The sequence below is a fragment of the Nelumbo nucifera genome, chromosome 1 (genome assembly GCF_055504915.1).
Source record: "Nelumbo nucifera cultivar China Antique chromosome 1, China Antique-T2T, whole genome shotgun sequence".
Classification (NCBI taxonomy): Eukaryota; Viridiplantae; Streptophyta; class Magnoliopsida; order Proteales; family Nelumbonaceae; genus Nelumbo; species Nelumbo nucifera.
In genome coordinates this window covers 74,990,800-75,011,375 of record NC_142649.1, presented here as the reverse complement: position 1 = coordinate 75,011,375, position 20,576 = coordinate 74,990,800, and positions in this window count along the sequence as shown.

The window sequence follows — 20,576 nt, the reverse complement described above, 5'->3', positions numbered from 1 at the left end:
TGCGACAACGAGGGACTACAATACAATCCTGAATCCTTCCGCTGGAGTGGGACCCGCAAATTAAATTCATAGTTGTTGTGAACATGTGGAGGTGATGTAATGTCCTATACTCCTATTTCGGCAAATTATCGTTGTCGTGAACCGGTTTGTTTATGCACTTGTCTCTTATTTAATGGGTAAAAGACTTAAACCCCCCTTCAAATTTCTTCTAATTATTATTGGTAAATCATTAAATTTTCAAAATAACAGAATTGTTATAAAAATCAGAATGCATCCCTTCTATTTCAAATTTCCGTCCCATTTGAGGTAATAATAATCATGGTTTTCAAAACAGGACCTGACGGTCCGACCGGAAAAGCTAGGAACCGGTTAGGTTACCGGTTCCATTTTTCCCTAAAAACATTGATTTTGGTCAGCAAACTGCTGACCCGGGCGGTTAACCGATAAAATGGTTTTGACCGTTTTTAATTTTTTAATTATTTTTATCAGAACAGGCTGACTGTTGAGTTCAAACGGTCGGACCATTCGACCCGAGAACCAAACCCTTAACTGGTTCATTCTCCGAATCAATTTTAAAAACCTTGATAATAGTTGAAATCAGACAATCTATCACTATGTTTATATTAATTAGTTTTTTAACATACCTAATGGGCCTCAGATCATGCCATGTGGCATCGGTTAGATCAAATCTTGACAGCCCATCATCAACTGATTTCTATCACTTTTAGGCAAGGTTAGCTATATAAAAGGAGGTGCCCATCTCAAAGTAAGTATATACACATTAGAATCCCAAAAGAACTACTAATGTTTATTAAGGATTAAACTTTGAACCCTCATTTCTTACTTGGTCCCGCCCCTCTTAAGCACTCTACTAACTTAACTATTAAAGTTTCTGAAATCTCCTTATTACCCTCGACCTCATATCTAACAGCAAGTATATATTCGATCAGGATTTGTTGCACTTTTTTCAGCACTTTTATTTCCTTGAAAGGATAACAGATAGATAATTAATGCTCATGTAAACTCAATTGGAGTTTTATTTTGGCTACAGCTCAATTTGGCTTTAAACCATTGAGCTCGGATTGTCAAATATGCTATTTCATTTGAGTATTCACAATCTGTTGATAGATGACAAATATGGCATTAACAATTTAGTATTTGTTTTCTTTATTAAACTCTCCATCATCTAGCAATATAGCTAACCAATTAGGAACCAATTAGGAGGTGAGCTCCACTCTGCACGAAAACCTGATCTTGTTTGAAGATCCATTTGTAAAACACCCAAATTACAGTTTTGCAAGATTCTATTGATTGAATCTCACTTCCATGGTCAAATCTTGCAGGTTTCAACACCTACCAAAAATATTAGAAAATAACAACATATTTATTTTTATATTTTTCCTTGCTTCGCCGTAAAAAGGCAAAAATAAGTTTTTGAAAAATTTTAACATCATACAAGCAAAAGAAAGGGAGGTCTTGTCAGATGACATCAACAGGGGAGGTGTTAGTCATTTTGTAATGAAAGGAAAAGTTTCAGTATTTATGTAAAAATTTTAAGAGAGGTTTAAGTCTTTTACCCTTATTTAATCTATATCAAATAAAGCAATTCGACCCATAATGCCCCTACTTCTAAGATTTTTTACCTTTTTTTATATTGAGATTGGGTTAAGGTCTTGCGTAATAAGAAAGTGGGTCGGATCCAAATTAGCTCCAGCTGTTGGTTTATTATTGACCAACCTGTCTAATTTCATGTGTAAGGCTTATTATTATTATTAACTTGGGTAGATCTATTACTATGTCATAACCTTGGATGAATTAGGCTGCATTTGACATTCTTGATTTTAAGGATTTATCTAATAAAAAATACCAAATGCAGCCTTATTGTTATGGGTTTGTAAAGCATGTTCAGTAACTTCAGTTTTGTAGCGGGTTGGGGTTCGTGGGTGGTGGAGCTTCGTGTTCTGAATCGAACATCAAATTTTAGGCCAATTAGCTGAAAGTGAAATGCACAGCTGGTCGGTGGTGGGCCTACTTCCTGGCTCCTGTGCAGCTACATTGCTGGGCTATATCTAGAGAGAGAGAGAGCGAGAGTGAGTGAAGGGGGTGGAGGGAGTTAAAAGAGTAAAGACGAGTGGATAGAAATTAGGAAGCTAACTTCTTCCACTCATTTCCCTTTGGAAGGGATTGTGTGGATTTTCGTTCTGTGTTTGTGAAAATGGACGACTACTACAGTCCAATGGTTCATAAAAAGACCTCCTTTCGTTATTTTTTATGAGGGGCACTTTGGTCCCTTCAATGGTTCATACGTGGATGTTATTTTTGCGTCCACATCGGCAGCCCAGTTCGACAAGACAGTACGAGACATGCGACGTTAGGTGGGCAGCCGAGTTGACGAGAGTTTGACACGTAGTCAAACACGAGCTCGCCCAAACCGTTTCGCGTGCCACGCCCTCGTGGCTGTTGTTACCGCGATCATAGGAGCAGTTCGCTAAACTGTGTGCCACAAGACCCGTGGACAATCTGTAACTGTTACGTGAATCTAACAACTGATATGTCAATACGTCTTATATTGCGGAAACAGTTCCGCCAAAGACTCAGAGGTGGGGCCAAGGCACCTGAACCCAGATAATTATAAAAGGGCTTTGAATTCACCTAAAAAGGTATGCACATTGAAGCACTTAAACTCTCTCACACATTCTTTTGAAAATTCTCGTACCGACTTAAGCATTGGAGTATTCTCTTGGATAAAACCTATCCAAATACTTTAGTCATTTTTTCTTTACAACTCTTTCCAGTTTGAAAGCATAGATACTAGTTCAGCCGTGCAGCTTGGCACTGCCAAATTAAGACCTTATTCGAACCCAATCTAAGAATACAAGGGAGCGAGCAAATTACACATCATCAACTTTCATTCATTAGAAAACCAGCTTAGCATTAGACCAATGGTGCAGCAGCCTAGTTGTTCACCATTGGATCTTAGCCTACACCATGCATTGACCTCACAGTGTCCTCAGAACCAACTTAGCATTGTTTCCCAAAATCCAAATGTTATTATTTATTAGTGTTACTAGTACAGCCTTGGCCCTTGGTGAGTTTTGTAAATAAAATCACACGAACAACAACAAAAGCCATGAAAGGAGGGACAGAGACTGACATAGAGATAAAGAAATCTCAATTCTCAAGTGTTCATTTAAAAGAGTGGTGGATATACCACGACCCATTTAATGCAGCACATGAACACTTGTACTAATCACAATCTGCCCTTTGCTTCCGCATTTAAACTGAATTATACTAAAGCTAACTCTCAACGGGTCTTCGACTGATCATCTGATGAAGATTGAATGGAGGCATGAGGAGCAGTTTTGTTGCCTTGTTGGCCTAAATAAACAAACAACAGAAAGAGGAAGTAACCAAAATCCATGGTTATTGTCCTTTTCTTTTGTTTTCTTTTTCATTTTTTGTAGAGAATGTTTATTTTGTGCAAGGTTTGGACAGACATCTCTGTGGAATGAAATGAGCCCAATGGACCTGCAAATAACCGTAGCCAACATTTCTTATCACATATCTATTTCTCCAATGGTGTCTAAATTATTCAGGAAAGTGAAATGAATACTCATAATCCCATGCCCACCTTTTGTTAGGCAGAGGTTTCTAAGTCATTTCTCACTTCCTAAATTTATCATCATTTTGTCCATGTTTTAAATCCTTGTTTTTTTTCACATTGACTAAAAAGTAGGGAGGACTGTCAATGGGTTGGATCTGGGTCCGACCCGACGGATCCAAACCATTTGAGTTGGTTTTGATTCAGGATTCAGGAACCAGAACCGATGGATCGATTCCGGGTCCTGATTATTTTCAGCTCGGAACATGTTCTACCCAATTCCAAACCGATTCAGACCTGACCCGAGTTATATCAGACCTGATTGTCCTAAGAATCAATCGATTCAATTCTAGGTATAAAAAGTATAAACCCTATTATGTCCGATTCTGTTCCGATTTCCAACTGGGACCGACCCAGATCCAACAAAGAACAAACCCATTAAGTAATAAGCTATACCCACGGAAGGATATGTATGGACCGGATCATGAATTAGATCCGGGTCCAACCCAATATGTTAGGCTTTTTTTACTTCTTTTACTAGAGCCTAGAGGGTTTCAGGTTCATGTGTCATGAAAATCATTGTTAATTAGTTGTTTTTATTAAGGTCCTCACGGATATATAGTACTCATATGCTCGACACCCAAACCCGATTGGATTCTGATATATGCCATTCACATAGAACCCATTTATAGAACACCGACAATGGTCAATGGGGCCTCATCATCGATCTCTTACTAAGTCACTCACTGGAGAGGAGAGGTGAGCACTGAGCAGGGAGTTAAAAGTTAAAAACATGGATGTTTGTTTCTCTTCATAAAATGAATTAATATAAATAGAAAATTCTTCAGACTGAATATTTCAGTTATCGTTTTCACTTTTCATCTCTTTACGGTGAAAATTTTGTTTTATGGCCCTACTACTTTAATACTTTTGGTGTAAATAATAAGAAAAATATGGAAGATTATGCCTATATCCGATATCTAAAATCATACTCATTTTTATAAATGTAACGTATCAGCATTTTAATATTTAAAAAATATCCACTTAAAAATTTTACATACATTTTATTTCAAATTGAATGCAATCCAAATAACCTTTGATTTCATAGAGGTGTTGACATCCTCTCATAAGTATGATCATACCAGTATTAATGCACGAAATCACATTGGAAAATCAGAAAAGTGAAACCGATCTTGACCGATGGGATGATGAAGAGAAGGAAACTTGGCCAGCCTCTCTATTATGCAAGATTTTTTTTTCCATTATTTTACAATCTCCTAATGACTCCTATTCAATACAATTTTAAAAATATATCAAGAAGACTTACAAATTAACATTAGTATTAGTATGTCCTATCTGTCCCTAAATAATTTCATACTTGCTGGTTGTGCTTCATTTTTTGAATGTATATAGTTGTTTGGTAGGTATTTTCCTCTCTCTCTCGTTTTTTTATAAGGTTGCATGTGTTGGTTAGTAGTGTTTTTCAAACATGAAGGCAGAAGAAACATTAAAGAGTCTCTCTGTCTCTCTCTCTCTCTGTTTGCGGGGCCTCCCATAGTCCCATGCAAGTCATCCTAGACCAGGTTTTTAGGAAGTCAATCAAGGGGTAGATTGACTGTACAAGATGGGCTTAGAAGAAAAGATCAAAATGATGCTTTTCCTTCAGGCCTGAGGGCCCAGACTGACTATCAATTTGTATTGCTCATGGGCCCCAACGATGTACATGTACTAGGAAGCTGTCTTACAACAGTCAATAAATGGATCTATCTTCTATAATCATTACTAAAGAAGTGTGTAACAATTATACTTATTTAATAGTAAATAATAATAATAATAATCTTATCATGTGGTAACTGTTTTCTTTTTTTTTTTGTTCTTATTTTGTTTAGATTAGATGGAGATCCATGGAGTTCTCACTTGTACATATAAAGGCCAATTGAATTGCTGTTTGTCAATTAAATACGGGGGGATAAGGAAATTGATCCTCCTTAGTCCTTACTTAATGCGCGCAATGTTGTGGCCAACAGTTTTTCTCTAATTAATTAACTATTATGCTACTGGATCTCAAGGTTTCTTACAACCAGTACAGTGATCACGTTGTATTATAGAATAAAGAAGTGGCACATGGTGAGATTCAACGTCTCCTTCGCTACTAGAAAGAGAAACTTAAAGCTGTGTTTGCTTTGAAAGAAAAAGTGGGGAAAGAAAGGGAAAGGTAAGGAACCCTTTACAAATCTTGTATGGGTTTCCATACTTTTTCCCTACTTTTCCTTCATACTAAACATAGCCTTATCGTTGGACCATCGAAGGATACCGAAATGTCTATTTTAAGGTTTTTGAAAATAATGATATTTTTCCCTACTCACGTAAAACACTCAATAGGCATGTTGGTGTGTATCGGCTGTATGGATACTTTGAACCATGGGCCTATGGCCCCTTTCTTCTCATGTCTATTAGTCTAAAGTTTGTAGAGGTCAATTCAACAAACAACTGCACAGCTAGAACAGTTCAAGCCAATAAAAACAGTAAACAAGTTGAACAATAAGAGCTTTTGACTTAGACTTTCCAGGCGGTATATATATATATATATATATATATATATATATATATATATATTAATACGATTGGTGTATTCGTGGCAATTTATATTTTGAGTAAATGGATTCTTGTAGCGCAGGTGAAATGATATTCGCACGTATTGCCTATTTTGATTTCATTTAATTTTTGTTTTATTTCATTTATTATTTGTCTTAATTTTTTTGATAGCAGACAACTGAAAGTCTGAAATGTTGACTTGATGGCTGGTGGGAGCGACTCAGTGATAATTTGTCAGCAACAAATATATTAATACTCTGTTAACTAGAGTTTCTCTTCACATCACAACATCAGAGTAAGTTTGAAACAATCTCTGAACTGGTTTAACCTGTTAGTACCTTTGGGCTTAGGTAGACTTTATAGTATCATTATTTAGATACTATAGGCTATGCTGCAGGATTTTTTCTTTTTTTTTTTAACATTTTCTGCAATCAGAAATAGTATTTGAATTGTAGTGTTGTAGGGAAGGGGGGAGTCTTATTAGGATTGGATCAGAGTAGTGGTGGATGCTAAATTATCACCTGGGCCCAGAACTGGATTGGATCAAATTGGTACTGTAGATGTACTTAAGTATCGATTATGAGTTATTTTTCCTTTTCTTAGCTTTTTGTAACGGGTTATGTTTTCTTTTTTTATTTGCAAAGATTGAGCAAATAGACAGTAGGTTAACTCTAATATGAATTCTTATTCAAGCATTGATCCTATTTTGTTGTTCAAATATAGTGTGGTTTTTACTATTAATTTAATTAGCCATCTGAAGGGATATAAATTCGTAGCATAGAAATTATAGAGTGAAAAGTGAATCAAAAATAAAAAAAAAAATTAAACACATTAAATACTAAGATGAAATGATTAGTATATACGATAGCTAGATTGATAAAAATTAAAGATGTTGCAGATGGATGGTTCATTGAAAAGTTCCAACCATATACCTATGTTTCCCAATTCAAAACTTTTCACAGTTTGGGCAAATCTGCAATTATTGTAGTTAAGCCTCAAAACTTTTCCAAACCTAACAAATATTTACTTTTAGTCTTAAAATAACCCTAGGCCAGTAATAACCGTCCTGTAGTCCACGATTCATTCAAGCTCTATAGTTTGGAGTCAAAGCAAGTAGCCCTACATAATTTGGTGAATTGAGAAAATAAGTGCTTCCTTTTATGATTCAACAAAATTAGTTTCATGCTGGAACAAAACTTCTGAGTGGTACCTAAGGATCAATTTGAAGAACCTTTAACTCTTCAGCCCCACAAATCAACCTAATGACGAAAAAATAAAACAATGTCCATTTTGGGTATTTGATAATTGTACAAATTGGTTTTTGTTTTGCATATATCATGCAGGATGGTTTTGCTGGAGAAATAAACACGCATGGATGGGACAGACTGCTGATCTTCTTCTGCAGCCACTATACTTTTGGTATATCATTACACCTTCAATATTCAATAAAGAATGGTAACACTTCAAAAAAAAGAAAAAAGAAAACAAAAGAAAAGGACTCACCACCATCTAGAAACATTGATATAAAATAGTCAAAAAATTATTTATCTTTCATTGATTTTTACTTTTTTTTGGCACTAACTCGAAGCAACAGACTTATTCTCATTCTCCAAGTGTTAAATAAATAAAGTTGAACAAGAAGACAAAAAATTAAATGCTCAATCAAATCCCAAAAATTAAATACGACTGTCATTAATCCCTGTGATTGCATGAATAGCATAGAAGAATCTAATCCAATTAAAAGAAATAAACTTACCATTTGGGCACATTTCCCCTCTACTAAGGATCGTTATTAAGAAAAACAAAACATGTACAACAAATTCTTACAACTTAAAGCACAAATTCTTGTACAAATCCCATCTTCCTGGATTATACTAAACAGAAGACCTGCAAATGGAAACTTGAATTAGATCATGTTTTTGTATTTCATTTAAGGCTGGTGCTTATTCAAAATGTTTTTGTATTTCAATTCCTAAATTTCCCCAAATTAGGAAACTTGAATTAGATCATGGTAACACCACCCTTGACCCTACAATTACAAGTGCTAACAATAGAAGAACCATTTAATTATTGAAAGTGCCAGGCTGAGTAGATCCTCTATTGATTGATGAATCTTCTTACAAAACAAACAGAAGTAAAAGCTATATCAAACCATGTATGTTAGCGACTGTGAAACCCTCTTGGTGAGCCACTGAGAAAATTGGTGAGCCATTATGAAACCCTCTTAGATGATGATTCATTTAAGGCTGTAGTAGATTTGAAGATAATCAATATAGACAATTAGGTGAAAAGAGAGAGGTTAGACATGGTCCATTGGAAAGTTGAACTATTCTTACAAATTATATTCTAGATCAGTTTTCTTCTTTTGCTCAGGCCTATTCAAAAAGTTGAACTATTCTTACAAATTAGGGTACAAATCCCATCTTCTTGAACTTATTTATACTGAACAGAACTAGAAAGATGTACGACAGAAAGTACTAGCTATTACATATCCAAAGTTGCTGAAATATTTGTCCCCTTAAGGAAAACTTTTGCAAATTTTCCCCCAAGCCATCATGTCTGGTTCAGTAGTCTCCAGTACTGATTTTGTTCAGCAACTTGAGTCCAAAAGCATGCCCTTCCATAGGACCAATACCCCTCTTTTAGATATTAATTTTAGTTAAACACCTGTCCAGAGACAGCCCACACCAGAGGGCAAATGATTTGACTGAAAAAACACTATCAGCATTCTAATTCCAGCTCCAACTGTCATTATTATTTATCTCCACAGATTGGACTGAGACCAGCTCAAGCAACTCAGCAAATTTAACAATTTCCCAGTCCTGAAAGTGTGTTCAAAATGAAGGGCACAAGATTACTGATCTACCATTAAACCCATAACAGTTTGTTGCAGCAGCATCCTGGTTCTTAGAAATCTAAAACAGCTTTGGAAACAACTCTGAGAGAGGGCAGTTGTTGAACCAAGGATCTTTCCAAAAGGCCAGCCTTTCACCATTACCCAAAAAACCCTACAATTTGGAAATTTAAAAAAAAAAAAATTCCAAACCTGCAAATGGTTGCAAATGCCAACAATGACTCAATAATTGATCTTAGCCCTAACATAATAAAATGTATGCGAATGGTAGAACAAATTGGGATAAGAACAAAAGAAAGCACCAAATATCCCATAATGGCAGAACCTTATAAATGGGTTGTGTTGTTCTTGGGTTTCTTTTTGATATTTGATTTGTTGGAAAGGGATGACAAGGATTATTCCTTGTGGAATCCGAGTCAGAATCTTTCCTATTTTTTTAGTTATTTATTTTCTTATTTAGGCTGTGATTATTTTCCTTTTTTAGGTTGTGATTTAGTTTCCTTTTTTTCTTTAGGCTAAATTAGTGGGTTAGTTTCCTAGAATAGCTCCTAGATTGATTCTTAGAAGTTGTATATATTTGTACAGATTTTCTCAATGAAATTAGAACAGAAATCTTCAACCATTTGTTTATGTTTTCATGGTATCAGAGCCTACGACGATGTCTGGAATGAGCCATTCTTCATCAACAGTGGACTCAACAGCAGTAGATTCAACCATGAATGCATCGAGATCCCTTGGGACCTCCTTCACCACCTCTGACATAAGCCATTCTCTGTAGATTACCCAATACAAATTAAATGGGTCCAATTTTCGTGAATGGTTTCAATCCGTTTTGTTAGTGATTCGAGGAAAAGGAAAAGTGGGTTACCTTACTGGTGAAATCCCTCTTCCAACGAGCAATGATGCGAGTTACAAGACATGGGAAGCTGAAAATTCCATTGTCATGGCGTGGTTAATCAATTCCATGGAACCGCAAATATGGAAGGATGTTTAGGAGATGTACTCAAATCTTGGAAACATGTCTCAGTGTTTTGAAATCCGTTCTCTCCTGCAGAACATAAGGCAGGGATCAATATTAGTAACAGAGTACTACAATAGGCTGATTGATCTATGGAAAGAAATGATTTATTTTATACAATTCCATGGAAGTGTACTGATGATGGAGTACTATACAATCAAGTCCTTGAGAAAGATCGAGTATTTGATTTTCTTCAAGGACTCAATAAAGACCTAGATGAACTACAAGGTCGTATTCTTGGAATTAAACCCCTTCCTTCACTTCGTGAGGTGTTCTTTGAGGTTCGATGAGAAGAAAGCAGGAGGAAAGTCATGCTGAACCCATCCTCACACGGAATCCTAGATGAACAATCTCAAGGATCTGCACTTGCATCTACTCAGTCTCAACCTCAGAAGAAAAAAAGAAAACCACCAGTGGTGTGAACACTGCAAAAAGTCATATCACGCAACGGAGACTTGCTGGGACATTCATGGAAAACCTCCATATTGGAAACCACGAAATCAGAGGAAAGGCAATCCTTCAGCTCATGTAGCCGAATCTGCTGAGACAAAGAAGCCTAACACAACAACTTTCACATTGGAACAAATGGAGATTTTAAGGTCTCTTCTTCACCAGCAACAAATTTTTGAGGCATCAGGTTCTACACCTACAGCAGCAATTGCACAACGAGGTAATATCTCATCATCTCTATTATCACAAAAAGATGATCTCAATGACTGGATTGTTGACACCGGTGCATCAGATCATATGACAGGACATCATACAGCTTTTTTGAATTATAAAAAATGTAATGGTGAGATAAAAGTCTCAGTGGCAAATGGGAATACAATAATTGTGGCTGGAGTTGGAGATGTTTTTTACCAAGGATTTATTTGAAATCAGTTCTTCATGTTCTGAGTTTAAGATATAATCTCTTTTCTATTAGTAAGTTAACTAAGGATCAAAATTGTTAAGTAACATTTCTTTGTGATCGTTGTATTTTTCAGGATCCATCTTCGGGGAAGATGATTGGCAATGCTGAAGAACGACATGGTCTCTACTATCTCATTGATTCTTCTCCAAGGCCAAAACCACATCTATCTCTTTCTGCATCTAGTTCGTTGAATTCAAATGTAATTCTATGGCACAAACACTTAGGACATCCTAGTTTTCAATATTTGAAACATTTGTATCCAAACTTATTTCTCAATAAAGATCCTTCTTCTTTCCATTGTGAGTCATGTATTCTTGCGAAACAGTCCAGAAAAAATTATCCTATTCACAATTACAAACCTTCCAAATTGTTCCATCTTGTTCACAGTGATATTGGGGAGCATCACGGGTTGTGGATTTAACAGGCAAGAGACGGTTCATCACCTTCATAGATGACCATACTTGTGCTTGCTGGGTCTATCTCTTGAAGAACAAATCTGATGCCGGGTATGTGTTTCAACAGTTCCATAAAATGATAAAGAATGTGTTTCAATGCAACATTCACATACTCCACACAAATAATGAAGGAGAGTACTTTGCAACAGATTCTTGGAGATTACCTCATTCAGAGTGGCATATTTCATTAAAGCTCGTGTACATCTACCCCACAACAAAATGGGGTTGCAAAACGAAAAAATCGTCATTTGTTGGAGGTAGCTCGATCAATCATGTTTGTTAGTGCTGTTCCACATCATTTTTGGGAGAATTTGTATTAACTATTGCCTATTTAATTAATAGACTTCCATCAAAACCCCTCAAATTTCGTACACCAGTCAGTTGTCTCCAAAAAGAATTCCCTCATATTCGTTTAGTCAACTCTCTCCCACCAAAAATATTTGGGTGTTTTCTGTTTGTTCATAATACCAGTCATACTCGTGGAAAACTTGATCCAAAGGCCATCAAATGTATCTTCATAGGATACTCTCCCACTAAAAAATTATATAAATGTTACAATCCTGTCACAAAAAAATTCTATGTATCCTATGATGTTACAATCCTAGAAGATCAATCCTTCTATTCCCATGATTCTCTTCAGGGGGAGAACTTAATTGAAGATAATCATTATCCTTCGATATCTCTTCCTGTGTCTTTGCCCCAGTCTCCATCAGTGTCCACTTTACCATCCTCTAAGTCTCCACCATTACCCCTACTAGATACAACCACAGGTCTCGGTCAAGGGGGAGAATCAGTCCAACAACAAAGTGAACTAATTGTTTACTCAAGGAGGCCCTGTGTTACTCAGTGAAACCAATCATCGGAACCTATGGTGGATTCACCACAAGATTCACAAAGAGGTGTTGTTACAATTGATGATCTGGATGTTCCCATTGCTATAAGAAAGGGGGTAAGATCTTGTACTCAACATCTGATTTCAAATCATTTGTCATATTGCCGTTTATCTAACACTCACAGGTCATTTGTATCTCAACTTGATAATGTAACTATTCCTACAAATATATATGATGCCTTGAGAGATTCAAAATGGAAGGCTGTTGTTTTGGAAGAGATGAAGACACTAAATGACAATAATACATGGGAAGTTGTAAATATGCCTGAAGGGAAGAAGTTAGTGGGTTGTAAGTGGATTTTTATGGTGAAAGTAGGCTTTGAAGGGAAAATAGAGAGATACAAGGTGTGTTTGGTTGCTCAAGGGTATATGCAAATATACGGGCTTGACTACGAAGAAACTTTTGCACCAGTTGCAAAATTGAACTCTATATGGGTTCTCTTGTCTATGGTAGCCAACTTGGATTGGGAATTGCACCAAATGGATATTTCAAATGCTTTCCTGAACGAAACTCTTGATGAAGAAGTCTACATGAAGCTGCCTCCTGGCTTCAAAGACAGAAAAATCAGGATCAGTGTGTAAATTGAAGAAGTCTCTATATGGGTTAAAACAATCTCCTAGGGCATGGTTCACTTGATTCAGCATAGTTATGAAAATATTTGGATACACACAAGGATAGGCATATCACACCCTATTCATAAAACAGTCAAGGGATGGAAAAAAATCAATCTTGATTGTGTATGTTGATGATATGGTAATCACGTGTGATGACAATGATGAGATTACGAATCTCAAGGGCCTACTACAATCTGAGTTCAAAGTTAAGGATCTTGGAAAACTTTAGTATTTCTTTGGGATGGAAATTGCTAGAAGCAAAACTGGTATTTTCATTTCTCAAAGAAAATACATCATAGATCTATTGAAGGAAACCAAGAAGCTTGGTTGTCATCCATCTAGCACTCCACTGGAGAAGAATTGGAAGCATAATATCTCTAAGAATGATCCTCTAGCTAACAAAGAGAGATATCAACGTCTTGTGAGAAAACTAATCTATCTATCACTTACTAGGCCCGATATTGCCTATAGTGTTAACATAGTTAGTCAGTTTATGCATGCTCCAACCGAGAGACATCAGTGTCCTGTTGATCAGATCCTTAGATAATTGAAAGGAACTCCTGATAAGGGTATATTGTTCAAGAAAAGTGATAACCGATTAGTTGAGGGATTTGCAGAAGCTAATTGGGTTGGTTCAGTTGAGGACAGTAAGTCTACTACAGGATATTGTACAAAGGTTTGGGGGAATGTTGTTACATGGCGAAGTAAGAAGCAAACTGTTGTGTCCAGAAGTAGTGCAGAAGTAGAATACAGGGCAATTGCACAAGGGATTTGTGAGTTAATATGGCTTGAACGACTACTGTCAGACTTAAATATTCCACTTGATAGTCCAATGAAACTGTATAGTGACAGTAAGTCAGCAATAGCAATTGTACACAACCCTATTCAACATGATCAAATGAAGCATTTTCGCATTGACAAAAATGTCATCAAATCAGAGATTGAAAATGGAAAAATTTGTCTATCCTATGTGCCATCTGGATCACAGGAAGCAGACGTCCTCACTAAACCATTACTTAGGGTCGGGTTTGAGACAAATGTATCCAAATTGGGAATGATTGATATACATTCACCAGCTTGAGGGGGAGTGTTGGAAAGGGATGACGAGGATTATTCCTTGTGGAATCCTCGTCAGAATCTTTCCTACTTTTTAGTTATTTATTTTCTTATTTAAATTGTGATTATTTTCCTTTTTTAGGCTGTGATTTAGTTTTCTTTTTTTCTTTAGGCTAAATTAGTGGGTTAGTTTCCTAGAATAGCTCCTAGATTGATTCTTAGAAGTTGTATATATTTGTACATATCTTCTCAATGAAATTAGAACAGAAATCTTCAACCATTTGTTTATGTTTTCATGATCAAGCAGTTTCACCTTTTCTTTATCAAAGTTGTTTTTTGATTTATTTTTTGCTTATGGAACACTCTCTTAGCTTTATAACTTTTGTCCTTCTATTCTCAGGTTCACAAATCAATAGTGTCTAAAGTAGCCAAGTTAAGAGGTGAGTGAGTCATATTCTATTTTAGGCCTCACTTTATTTTTGTTGTTGTTCTGGAAAAGCACATGAACTATTGTAAGAATTCCTGGGTTTTTTGCTTTGATATCTGAAACAACACTTATTAATATATATTTTTCCTTTGTTGAACTTTACTCAAGTAAACATAGAAAAAAATTTCCTAGGTTGTTCTAATACTAATAGGAGGGGATGATAAGAGCAAATTGGGTTAAAAAAAGAAAAACTTAAATATCATAACCATTTGTATGCAACAAGCCCACAAATTATTTTTTCACTTAAAAGTTACAAAATTTCTGATCCAACTAAAAATTGTTCTGAAATTGATATTTTACAAATATTTTCAAAAGAGTTTTCTTTAAGCCTTGGCTATGCAGTGGGATAAGCTGATCCCATCACAGTCCAAACCGAAGATTGCTCATTTTGGCAGGCCTTACTTGGCTGCTACCATGGTTGGACAAAAGCATCCAACTACCTCTTGATTTTCACATCTAAATCTTAAACTCCTAAAATTAATATGAAAATGCATGTGGTTAGTTTACAACTGATTATTTTCAAGCCTATCCCAGCCTGCACATATTACATACATATTATTTATACATTTTTATATATATATTATTTTATTTAATATTTTATATATAAATATTATAATATTACACCTAAAATACATATTATGTAACATATACTATCAAACATAAGATATGTGTAATATTTTGTACATAAAATTTATAGAGGTGACCATGGGTCTAGCCCGGTCCATGATTTCTTCATTGAGTTCCTTCTAGAACTCCATAATTGGCCCCCTTCAGGACTCTTCCCTTGAAGGTTATCTGGAATGTCGATTTCCAATCCAAGGTACCATTCTTCTTGTATACCGCAATTTTGGACAGAATGCTAACAATCAATCACCTGACCTTTTTTTGCTAAGTTCAATCACTTGATCTCTAAAGGCATGACGCTGACCAAGATGTGTTGCCTACATCAGTCAGATAGTGAATAAGTTCCTTAGTTTTTGATTCATTGCAAGGTGACTTATGAGGTTTAGTGTCACTTCAGCTGGCTCTTTAGAAGCCCTTGGCTGATCCCAGGAAATCAAATACTGTAGCTTTCATGGATTTCAAAAGGATATTTTAAAATAAGTACAATCCTTTGGAACCTTCTGCTTTTCACAATATGCTCATGAATCTGGAAGAACAGGAACAATATTATCTTTGATCTTAAAAGCAGCACCATATTTCTCTTCATGGAGACATTAATGGGCATTAACTGTTGTCTCTCTTTGTTACAGTTCTAGCTCAGCATCTATGCCAAGTTGTACTTTGAGGGTTGATCCTCTTGTCTACCTTGTTTATTCTTCTTAATAAATTCTCCATTTAGTAGTACTCTGAAAGAGAAACAACAATTTTTCTACATGTATGGCAATTTCATTACCAGAATCAAAATAATGTGGAAAAAAATTATTTTAGCCTCTAAGAAAATTATTCTAGTTCCCACTAAACTGTGAGTCCCAAGCTCAGATAAGGGAAGGTTGTAGGTTATATAAACTATGGGTCTCAAACAGGATTGTGGGTTATAGTTAAAAAAATACAAACATCTTTCTTACCACTCCCAACGTCTACAACCCACATAACTACTCTTGAAACTCTAACTCAAACAGACCAACCTTTCATCAGAAAACCAGATAATTAATCTCTAACTAGATCTCTTGTCACCCTATAATAGTTCTTATAAAGAGATAACAAAAAGGATATAAAGCATTAACATACAGACAAACTAATAAGCCCTCAAGTTATAAACTATATAATAGAGGACAGCTCACTAGGACTCATCAGAACCTACAATTGCATCTACAAATGTATAACACCAAAACAGCAAAAGAGAGTGGGGGTGCGGGAGAGGATCTACAAATGTAACTATATAATAGAGGACAGCTCACTAGGACTCATCAGAACCTACAATTGCATCTACAAATGTATAACACCAAAACAGCAAAAGAGAAGGGGGGTGCGGGAGAGGAACTACAAATGTAGTTTAAGTGGCATTTATGTACATTAAATGTTTATTTATGTCAAATAAGCAATTGAGAAAGAAAATGTTACATATAAATGTCCCTCAAGAACGCATGCAGTGTCAGATTCTGGCATTTATCAAACACAAACACACCATCCATTTGGGAGATATGGTTGTTCTACTGCTAATGTATCAGTCTGATGGGATATGCGTTTCTCTATTTTCTGGGTCTACCGTGTGGTTATTTTTGGTCTGTTAAGTTGTAGTAGGATTAGTAGAGTGTTATTAGAGTTATTTTAAGCGTCTCTAGTACTGATTTTGTTCACTGACTTGAGTCCAAAAGCATGCCCTTCCATAGGACCTCTACCCCTCTTTTAGACATTAATTTTAGTTAAACACCTGTCCAGAGACACAGCCCACACCAGAGGGCAAATGATTTGATTGAAAAAGACTATCAACATTCTAATTGTAGCTCCAACTGCCATCACTATTTATGTCCACAGACTGGATTGAGACTAGCTCAAGCTACTCACCAAATTTAACAATTTCCCAGTCCTGAAAGTGTGTTCAAAATGAAGGGCACAAGATTACTGGTCTAGCAGTCTGCCACAACAGCATCCTGATTCTTAGAAATCTAAAACAGCTATGGAAACAACTCTGAGAGAGGCCACTTGCTGAACCAACGGTCTTTCCAAAAGGCCAGCCTTTCACCACTACCCAAAAAAGCCTGCATTTTGTACATTTTAAAAAAATTCCAAATCTGAATTGTACATTTTGTAACTATAGTAAAAAGTTTTCTAGGTTCTAATAGTAATAGGAGGGAAAGCTAAGAGGAAAGTTAAGAACTCTAATAAACTACAAAGTACAGACTTGAATTTGGCATTTGTTCTCAAAGCTTATAAAAATCAGCTTGAAACAAAATTTGTATTTTATACATTTAAAAAAACTTGCAATTCTGAATTGTTGCAAGATTTAGCCATTTTTCAGGCAAAATTCCAAGCCCTAAACCTGGGGTATCTCATTTTTATTGAACTATATTTAAATGTATTTCTTTTACATTTTGTAGGGTCTCGCACATCAAATCAAGGAGCAAATGGTTGAATACTTACATGATGTCTATCTCTTTTATGTCAAGTTAACTATGATGTCCAATAATCAAAAGCAGCTCGCTGTCAATAAAGTCGAAGATATTGACAAAAAAATTACAAACTAATGTTTCTAAAAATTCTTTTTTGGATTCGTTTTGTATAATCATGTAAATATGAGGTTTCCAATGCATATACATTATAACTGATTTCTGCAACATTTAAGATTTGGTTTGCTATCAAATCCAGAGAGAATATATTTGCTTCAAAAATGTTTTGAATCACTTCCCAAAAATTAAATATGAAATTTCTTTTCTATTTGCTGAAACAAAAAGACAGAGAAAATTAAATACTGAGTCAATTTCCAAAAATTAAATATGGTTGCCATTAACCCCTGCGAAGCAGGGGCTCCCGCTAGTAATTTATTATTATGGTCAAGAAGAACAGATGGATCTGGGTATGGGCCTGTTTTGATCACTTCAAGCCTGTCCAGAAGCAGAAGTAGACCAGGATGAGGTGTCACCCGTTTTAAGTTAACTTGTCTGACCAATAATTCCCTCAATCCCCTGAAAGATGAACAACAATACCCCTATTAATTTGTTAAGACAATTTAATATTTTATTAGAAAATCCTTCACAACGAAATAATAGTTTTACCTCTTGTGATAATAAAGATTTAAAAATTGTTAAACACAGTCTCATTTATAAACACTAAATGCAGTTATACCATTTCAAACTTTAATTAATTTTTTTCTTGAAGCTGAACACTACAAGGAGAATAAATGAAGGTAATTTTTCCCATATAATGTTTAATATATAATAGGGTAAAAGATTTAGACATATCCTGAGATTTCAAATTTTGACTTAAACATATCCTGGGGTTTTACAATGAACAAAAACATATTTCGTGACTTTTTTTTGCTCTTCATTTTCTTTCAAAAAGAAAAAAAATGAAAATTTTTGAAACCTCAAAGTTATGTTTAAGTCTTCTATCAAGAAAAAAAAGGAGAAAGAAGTACTCAACAGCCATTGTCCCTCCATGAAACTTGTAAAGGTTTCCCTACCTTTCCCTACATATCCTTCAAACCAAACACAGCCTTAAGTAAAGCAGAAACATATATTCAGCATTTAAATTTTCTATGTTTTCCATTTATCATTACATGTTAGTTTTATTAATTCTATTTTCTAATTTATTGGCCATGAAGTTTTGCAGGATCTGTTGAAGGCATTAATCTTCTTGGTTATGCTTGTTTGGCTCTTACCACATATCTAAAGCTTTGTTTAAGATGGATTGCTGATCTCTATGAGAGATTCATGGATGCTATTAACCAACTGGGTGACCACAGATCTCAAGACAATTTTTGAAGCTTCATGAAAGATTCAAAGTATCCAAGGCAATGTAAGCCATAATCCATCCTAACAAAATAAATAAAGCTCTCATCTATCACTGTTAAAGGACATAAAAGGGCAGAATAGTATTTTAAAAAAATTTAAATTAGTTTACAAGATATATTTAAGTCCAGAGAGGTCAGCCCAAAGGTATACTTAAGTCCATGTTAAAAACCTCAAGGTTTAAGTCAATTTTTAAAATCTCAAGGTATCTTTATGTTTAAGTCTTTTACCCTATATAATATTGTATACAAAAAGTGCCAAACATGAATGAACTTTCAAAAGGAAATTAATGGCATGCAAGCAATTTTCACTGCTACTAATGGCATGTTATGAGAGGTCTAAGTAATTTACCCTATTAAAAAGTCGAAAATTGGTTCCCATCTCTTAGCCACATGGCAAGAGCCTCCGTTTCTTCCATAGAAAAACTTCTTTTTAAAGCCTTAAAAGGCAAATTTCATTAGGCGGTGTTTGGCATTGATGCCGCTTTTTGAGAAAATGGCACCACATTGGTACTATGTCAGAAAAAGTTGTGCTTCAGAAAATGGCCTCTTATTTAGCATCATTATTCCAGAAAAAAAAAAAAGTTGCTCCAGACCAAACCTTAGAAATCAGGAAAATGTGGTATGAAGAAATGCCAAATTTAATGTTTTCTCAGAAAAACAACATGTTGTTGACAGCGGTGCAATGATGTGGCATCATCTTGGGCATTGGATAATGTAAACCAATGCTGAATACAGTTATACAGCATCAATACTAAGCGAAACTAGTGTTGCTTTTTCGTAAAACAACCTATATAGCAGCATATCAATGCCAAACAAAAAAAAAGGAGATATTTTCTGAGAAAACCATGCAACAGACCCTCATGTATACAGCACCGTTTTTTCAAAAAAACATCTCTGAAGCAATAGCATCAATGCCAAACACCTACTAATATACAGCACCGAGTTACAGTCAACAAGAAAGTCCAAGAGCAGTGGCAAGGAAAATAGCCCGTGAAGACCGAACTACTGATGATTTAGAGGCACTGGGAGAAAGAAAGTTGGGGTGAAACGTAATCTGATATCCTAATTCAAAGATTGAATTAGACTGTGGACACAAACGTCTACTGAATTATCAAACCTCTTTCCTCGTGCCTCTGGTTTTCTTCCACGTTTTTGTCCGAACCTTTTGATTGTTAGATTGAAGTTACACCGGTCTTTATTTGACACCAAGTTGCTTGATAGATAGTTGTCCTACCCTCTCATGTGCTGATCTAACCGTCTAAGAACATCCTCTGTGAATCAGCGGACTCAAACTGAACCTCTTATGAACCGATAAAGATGTTAAGTTATTAAAATTTAAAATTAATTAGTAATTACAGCCCTCTTATCTGCACTATTTTGAAAGATATCTTGTCGTATTTCAGATCCTATGTTGTTACCCAGAAAGAAAAAAGATCATATACTGCATGTTGTTTTTTGGAGATACCCAAAACTTTATGTAATCAGGAGCAAATCAATTTCCTACTCGAAAGCAAGTTGATCTGTTCATCAAAGGAACTGCCAGGAAAGGGTAGTCTTGTGTTGTTCATGTTGAAAAGGAACAGATTCTGGTTTCGGTCAAGCTGCCTTGGGCAGCTGGAGGTTCCTGTCTTTATCAG